An 8,244-nucleotide genomic window follows, 5' to 3' on the forward strand; every position below is an offset into this window, starting at 1 on the left:
AACTGCTCCCCTGCAGGCCTGGTCCCCCCCAGCTGCTCTCCCCTGCAGGCCTGGGTCCCTCCCAACTGCCTTTCCCTGCTGGCCTGATCACCCACAACTGCCCTCCCTTGCAGGCCTGGTCCCTCCCATCTGCCCTCCCCTGCTGGCCATCTTGTGGTGGCCATCTTGTGTCCACATGGGGCCAGGATCTTTGACCACATGGGGGCAGCCATCTTGTGTGTTGGAGTGATGGTCAATCTGTATATTACTCTTTTATTAGATAGGATAGAGGCCTGGTGCATGGGTGGGGGCTAGCTGGTTTGCCCTGAAGGGTGTCCTGGATCAGGGTGGGGGTTCCCTTGGGGCATGGGGCGGCCTGGGCGAGGGGCCTGTGGTGGTTTGCAGGCCAGCCACGCCCCTGGTGACCCAAGCAGAGGCCCTGGTATCTGGGGTTTATTTATCTTCTATAATTGAAACTTTGTAGCCTGCAGTGGAGCCAAGCCTTCTGCTTGCTCTGTGGTGGCAGCCATTTCTGTTGGTATTTATGTATCTTCTATCATTGAAACTTTGTAGCCTTAAGCAGAGGCCTGGGCCGGCCAGGGTGTGCAGAAAGCTTGGCTTCCTCCATCACCGGGGGCAACCCTAGCCTCCTGCTCTTTCCAGCTCCGTGGCTGCTGCCATTTCTGTTTGGGTTTATGTATCTTCTATCATTGAAACTTTGTAGCCTTGAGTGGAGGCCTAGGCCGGCAAGGGCAGGTGGAAAGCTTGGCTTCCTCCATTGCCGGGGAAACCCCAGCCTCCCTCCTGCTCTCTGTGGCCGTAGCCATCTTGGTTGGGGTTTATTTGCATATTCGCTACTGATTGGCTGGTGGGCGTGGCTTGTGGACATGGCTTGTGGGTATAGCAGAGTGATGGTTAATTTGCATATTATTCTTTTATTAGCTAGGATATGACAGAATGTACATAGGTTATATGCAAATACTATACTATTTTATATAATGAACTTGAGCATCTGAGAATTTTGTATTCACAGGGGTTCTGGAACCAATTCCCCAATGAACATTGAGGGACAGCTATAGTTTATTTTATGCATATTCATATTCATGTTTCCAAATGACTGTCTCTTTCATTCTTTCTGCCTGAATAAAAATTACAGACACAGGATGGATTGAAGCCCACGTTTGTATTGATTGTACTCCTATAAGAATCTTTCTAGGCTCTTCATTGAAAAGGGTGGCCTGGGGGGTTAACGACTGCTGCATTGATCAAAGACCCAGCTGCAAAGAGGGAAGCAAGGGAACATGCTGCATTTTACCTCTTGGAACTGGGGTTCAGAAATAAAGAGAATAAATAAGAATCAACCAGTTAAAAAGGAATAAACTGTAACTGTCTCACACACTCAACCAGCAACAGCTGCTCTTTCCTCCTCCCCCTACTGGCCACATGACATTGGACATGATCCACTTAACATTTTCTGTCTCCATTATCATAGATACTAGGGGCCTGGTGCATGAAATTCATGCACTGGGGGGGAGGGGCTCCCCTCAGCCCAGCCTGCCCCCTCTCACATACTGGGAGCCCTCAGGGGATGTCCTACAGCGGGGAGCAGGCCTAAGCCGCAGTCTGGCCTCCCTTTGTGGGAGGTGACCAGGCTGATCAGGGGAAGGCACCAGCCCCATCACCCCACTGCTGCAGCCACTGCCAGCCACCGCAGCCACCAAAGTGTTTTCATAAACACGGACTCCAGTCCCTTCACCATGAAAAAATGACAACTTTCTTTAGGCATTTTCAAGATGTGTCTTTCATAGGATATGACATTTCTTTCTTTCTTTTTTTTTTTTTTTTTTATCCTCACCTGAGGTTGTTTCCATTGATTTTTAGAGTGTGGAAGAGAGAGGGAGAAACAGAGAAAAACATCAATGTGAGGGAGACACTTTGATTGGTTGCCTCCTGCATGAGCCCTGACCTGGGCCCCAGCCAGGGAGGAGCCTGCAACCTAGGCACATGCCCTTGATCAGAATTGAACCAGACCCTGTGGTCGGCAGGCTGAGGCATTATCCACTGAGCCAAACTGGCTAGGGCAGGATATGACATTTCTTAGCCCTCCAGCAGTGGACCTTAGTTTTTTTTCTCCAGGAGTGTGGTGGAAATACCCTAGATCACCTTTTTGGATTCTTATACCCAAATTACTAAGAATATTACCAGTGGCATACAGGGAGCTTAGCCAATGAGAGGTCAGAAAAGGTGTTTCCTCTGTAGTTCACACCAATTGCCACTCGCTTCCAATCGCTGGCTCTGCCCCTGCCAAGACCTAAAGCCTTGGGGCCTGGGCAGGGGCCCCCCAGCTCCCTCTGAGTGCTGGCTCCGCCCCTGCCCAGGAGCTCCTGGCTCAGGCCCTTCCCAGGTTGCTCAGGGCCCACATGGTGCCTACCTCGAAGTGACCTGGGTGCCAAGAAAGTTCCCAGGACCCGGGCCGCTGGGCGCCTATGTATGCAAATTAACCGCCATCTTTGTTGGGTTAATTTGCATACTCACTCTGATTGGCTGTGGGCATAGCCGAGGTACAGTCAATTTAAATGTTTGTCTATTATTAGGTAAGATACTCTCATGTTTGACTGTAAAAGTAGCTTTTTCTGAATTTAGAGATTTACCTTTGGTCTGTATGGTATAGAGTTCTGAACATAGAAATACGTTCCTTTGTAATGACATTTTTTATTATGGTAAAATATACATAATGTAAAATTTACCATTTTAATTATGTTTAAGAGGACAGATCAGTGGCATTAAGTACATTCATTAATATTACTAGAGGCCCGGTGCACAAAATTTGTGCACGAGGGGCAGGGGAGGTCCCCTCAGCCCAGCCTGCACCCTTTCTAATCCGGAACCCCTCTCACAATCCTGGACCACTGGCTCCTAATCACTCACCTGCCTGCCTGCCTGGTAACCCCTAACTGCCCCTCCCACCTGATAGCCCCTCACTGCCTCTGCATGCCAGCCTGATCGCCCCTAACAACCCCCCCTGCCGGCGTGGTCGCTCCTAACTGCCCCCCCCCTGCTGGCCTGGTCACCCATAACTGCCCCCCCTGCCAGCCTGGTTGCTCCACTGCCCCCCCCCCCACGAGCCTAATTGCCCCCAACTGACCCCCTTGCTGGACTGGTTGCCGCCAACTGCACCCCCCCCCCACCACCGCTGGCCTGGTCACCCCCAACAGCCCCCCTGCTGGTCTGGTCTCCCCCAACTGCCCTCCCTCACCAGCCTGGTTGTCCCACACAGCCTGCTTGTTTAGTCGTTTGGTCGTCTCTCACTAAACCTCCTGCTGGCCTGGTTGCCCCACGCAGCCTGCTTGCTCAGTCCTTTGGTTATCCCTCAGGCCAACCCTGGGCAGCTGGGCAGCCGACATCTGAGGCTTGCCTGCACCCTGGGCAGCTGGGGGGCTGAGGGGACTGAGGGACTCTGGAGGCAGGCGTGCCAACAGGACTGAGGGGACTGGGTGCCACCATCTTGTGGCTGTGGGCACCATAATCTTTGAGGGTGTGGCAGTCAATTAGCATATTCCCTCCTTATTGGCTGTGGGCACCACCATCTTTGTAAGGGTGTGCCGGTCATTTAGCATATTCCCTCTTTATTAGATAGGATTGTGCAACCATCACCACATCCCATCTCCAGAACTTTTTCATCTTCCTAAACTGTTACTCTCCTCTCCTTCAGCCCTGGCAACCACCATTCTATCTTCTGTCTCTATGAATTTAACTGCTCTAGGTGTCTTATACAAGTGAGAACATACAATTTTTTTCCTTTTTGTACCTAGCTTATTTCACTCAGAATAATGTGTTCAAGGCTTATCCATGATGTATTTATGTGTTAGAATTTCATTCCTTTTAAGACTGAATAATTTTCTATTATTCGTGCTCCCAAGATAACCACCTTTGGTTATCCATTTATTAGTTGACGGACACTAGGGTTGTTTACACCTTTTAGCTACTGTGAATATTGGTGTAATTTACTATCTGAGTCTCTGCTTTCTATTCTTCAATGCTTACTAATTTGCTGAAATGGAATTTCTGGGTCATGTGGTAATTCAATGTTTAATTCTTTGAGGAATCATCTTATTATTTTTCATGGTGGATATACCAGTTGACATTCTAAGATTTGAAAATCTTAGATGGCATGTACTTTTAAATGACACCTAAGTTGAGGAAAATACGAGTAGAACAACAATATTGCTTTTGCTTAATTTATATACCTTCAGGAATGCAGAATACTATTGCTAGAAAGGGTAAAAGAGAGGATGGAATAATGAGAAGAACACTACTTGAAAATGTTGTTTGTCAAAAGATGTAATGTGCTCCAATGGAAAGAGGGATAAAGTTCATATCAGAAGAACAATGTTGTTGCCTCACACAGCCGCACCTTGTTCTATTAATTATCAGCTTGTCCACTGGCAATGATTATTTTCTTGTGTCTCATTTTCCTGCTCTCTAAAATGGGGTTGTTTATTATTCCATAGGATCAAATGGAGGTGTTTGTTACTAGATATTCTGAAAAAAATACACCACCCCCCATTGATATTATCATTGTTGTTGATTCATTGGAGTTTAATTACAATGAAAGCTTATTTTCACTTATACAGAATTGGCTTTTTTTTAAAATAGACTATGGGAGGGAAGATTTCTTTCTTGGGGTTTACTCTGAAATCAGTCAACAGGAGTAGAAAATTTAATGCTCTAACCAGACAATAGTATGACTACTGCCAGCTGAACTGTATTTATCCAAATAATACAGAGTCGATAGTGTCTGTCTCTTGAAACTTGGAAAATTGGTCTTGAACCTGGAAATTCTCTCTAAATATCTATGACTAGCACCGATTGTTCTAGCAGCCTAGGAATGCACATGAACACATGGCATTGTTTATTACTTGTGATATCCTCCACCCATCTGACTGCCTTCTCCAGTCCAGGTTCTGTTCTTAAGAAGTCTTCCTTTACCCACAATAACAGCCTTCACCTGAAGACCAACTATTTAATCTTTCTATACTTCTTTCACATTTATGCATTCTTATACCTTTGCTTTCATTTCTTTATGTTTTTTTCCCCTGTTAGACCAGAATCTTGTAGTTATTTTTTGTAGCCCCTGGCACACAGTAGGCTCTTGATTTGCTTCCCAATGGTCCTTTCATTCCAGGAGATACCAAGTGAGATACAAGGAGGAAAGGTAATGCAAAGAGTAGCAACACAGTATGCAGATATAAGCATAGGTTCATTCAAGTGATGTTGATTTTTTCTTTTTTTTTGTTTTTGTTTTTGTTTTTGTTTTTGTTTTAGTCATACCTGTTCAAGACATTTGAAATATGTCAGGGAGCGCTGGCTGGTATGGCTCAGTCATCCCATACACTGAGAGGTCACTTGTTCGATTCCTGGTCAGGGAACATGCTCAGGTTTCGCACTCGATCCCCAGTAGGGGGCGTGCAGGAGACAGCCAATCAATGTTTATCTCTCATGGATGTTTTTCTCTGTCTCTCCCCCTCCCTCTCATTCTAAAATCAATGACATATTAAAAAAAAAAAAAGAAATACGTCAGGAAACAAAAATTTCAGCTCTCATGAGTTTACATTTTAGTGGTAAGAGATAGACTACAAAACATACATATATTATATACGTGCACACACACTTTTCAAGTGCAGGTAAGTACTAGAAAGAGATCTATAGTGAGGAAATCTTGTCATGGGTTATTTTTATACGGAAGACTACGTAGGAGACACTGCCTCATGAGGCTATCATCCAATAGGATGGATTAGACTAGAGCACTGGAGGTGGTGAGAAGGGGTCATATTCTGCATTCACTATGAAGTTAAACCCAACAGATTTGTTTATTGGATGTAAGAATATAAGAATAAAAGAAAAGTCAGGCTTAACCCTAAAATTGTTGGGGTGAGCAAATAAAAAGATGGAATTCCATTAATTAAGATAGTGAAGCTTAGGAAAGGAGCTAGTGTGGGGAAGAAAGAGGAAGAATTCTGGAGTTATAGATAAAATTCATATATTGAAACCTTAATTCCTCATACCTTAAAATGTAACTGTATTTGGAGACAAGTACTGTTTTTTTTCTACTACTTCGAAAAGTTTATTGAAAGAAAAAACTAAATTTTCCCTGAAGTTACCCTATCATTTCATTATGATCTATATTAAAATTTAAATTAATACCCTATATTAAAAATGAAATTATAAAAATGCACCATATGAAACTTCATGCTGAGCAAAACCAAGTCCAAAAAAAGTAACCATGTATTAATAGAATAATTCACACTGTATTTAAGAGGTGTTCTATGTAAATCATATTTGAATGCAATTTTTAGAACCATATTTAAATACTTTGCAATTTGTTAACTGCATCCACATTTTTCTTTCCCCACATTGTTAGAATGAACTACCCTTAATCTCCTCTACTTGGACATGTTTTCTGAAATATATATTGTTTAAGCCCTTTCCCAGAGCTCAGAGCAGACGCTGGCGCCCGCAGAAGCAAGGTAAGATGAATCCCCTTTGCTTGACTGACCTCCACACTCTCCTACCTTGACTCCTTGACCCACTCATGCCTCCACTCTGCTTGACCAATTCTTGCACCCACATCCTAATTGCATACTTCCACCTTATATAAGAGAATCTAACCATGCCCTTAGCACTGACACCAACACACTGGACTCAGCTGCTGTGAGAGAATGGAATAGAATTTCTTAAAACTCACAATGTCTCTTGGCCTGGCTCCTTTGGAGGCAGACCTAACACGCATAATCTGTTCCTTTGATCAAGTTGTCAACATTTCTGGGGTCCACAGAATGCAGCAAAAAAATAGCAGTTATTTCTCCAGATTTGAGAAATCTGGTCCACCTTTAGTATTGTTTCCTGATATTTCTGCTCCACTGAAGTCAGAATCAGGATTTTCTTTCTGGAATCTTTCTAATGTAAGTTTTCTCTGGATTTGGTCTTGCACCCAAGGATCAGCTGCATATTCAGATTCTAGAAGTCCAATAACTTACTGCATCTCTCTTTGTCTTTGTAAGAAAAATACAAACCTTCGTTCTATTCTCCAAAGTTTATGTTCCCTCATCAGCTATTGTGGAATCAAAGAGTTTGCCCTTGAAAATTTCATGGCCACCCACCACCAGCACCACATGCCAGCTCTGCAGGTCGCACTGAATATCCTGGGTGTAAGTGCCTGGCAGCACCTGAACTTCAATTAACACCTCCTCCAAGATCTGGTATCACTGGTTCCACAGAGTGCCCCACTGCGCCCTTCAAATGGGCCCGGCATACTCCAGGTGCCTCCTGGCTGCAGTTGCACCGTGGAGACAGGTACTTTTAAGAAGCAATTGAAGTTTAATGGAGTCATAGGGTGGGGCCCTAATCCAATCTGACTGGTGTCCTTATAAGAAGAGGAAGAGACACCAGAGCTGAACATGCACAAAGTAAAGGCCATGTGAAGACACAGCAAGAAGGTGGCTATCTACAAGTCAAGAAGAGAGGCCTGGGGAAAAACAAAGCCTGCCAACACCTTTACCTTGAACTTTCAGCCTTCAGAACTGTGAGAAGATAAAATTCTATTGTGTGTCACCCAGTCCATGGAATTTTGTTTCGGCAGGCCTAGAAGACTAAGGCATATCGATATATTAACTCTAGTAACCATTTACAGTCATTTAGAGGCTAAATGAATTTTGATGTTTCCCAATTTGTTCACATGTGCTTGCCACCACATCCATGACATCCTGAGGAGAGGGTGCACAGATACAAAAGCTTCATCTTTTCAAGGTGTCTTTCTCATTAGATAACTCATATTTTCTCTTTTCCTTTTGAATTATATGGCTTTGATTTCTTTTTTAAGGTTTTATTAAATTGATTAGGTTGACATTGGTAAGCCTTGATTTCTTGATCCTCACATTGGTAATCACTTGGCTTTATCTTCACCAGGTATAGTTTTATAAGAGCATACATTTTTCCCATAGCATTCTTTCAGTTAGATTTCAGATAAAATCTTAACACTGAATTCCGGGCATTAATACAAACACTTGGTAAACTCATATATCTCTGATTAAATGAAGGCTATTGTTTCTGGCCAGAATGTCTCAGTTGGTTGAGCATCATCCCATGCACCAAAAGGTTGCTGGTTCAATTCCAGTCAGGGCACATACCTAGGTTTCAAGTCCCATCCATGGTCAGGCACATACAGAAGGCAACTGCTCAATGTGTTTCTCTCTCTCTCTCTTTCTC

At 44.0% G+C, this 8,244-nt stretch overlaps 1 pseudogene across 1 annotated transcript; it reads right to left on the reverse strand.

Annotated features, from left to right (window-relative positions):
- Positions 1-6,835: 6,835 nt before the first annotated feature.
- On the reverse strand, positions 6,836-7,369 carry LOC308248240 (nudC domain-containing protein 2-like; annotated as a pseudogene). Its single transcript has one exon. The product of its transcript is annotated as a nudC domain-containing protein 2-like (transcript).
- Positions 7,370-8,244: the final 875 nt, after the last annotated feature.

Source organism: Plecotus auritus, assembly GCF_963455305.1.
Source record: "Plecotus auritus genome assembly, chromosome: 5".
NCBI classification, from domain to species: domain Eukaryota; kingdom Metazoa; phylum Chordata; class Mammalia; order Chiroptera; family Vespertilionidae; genus Plecotus; species Plecotus auritus.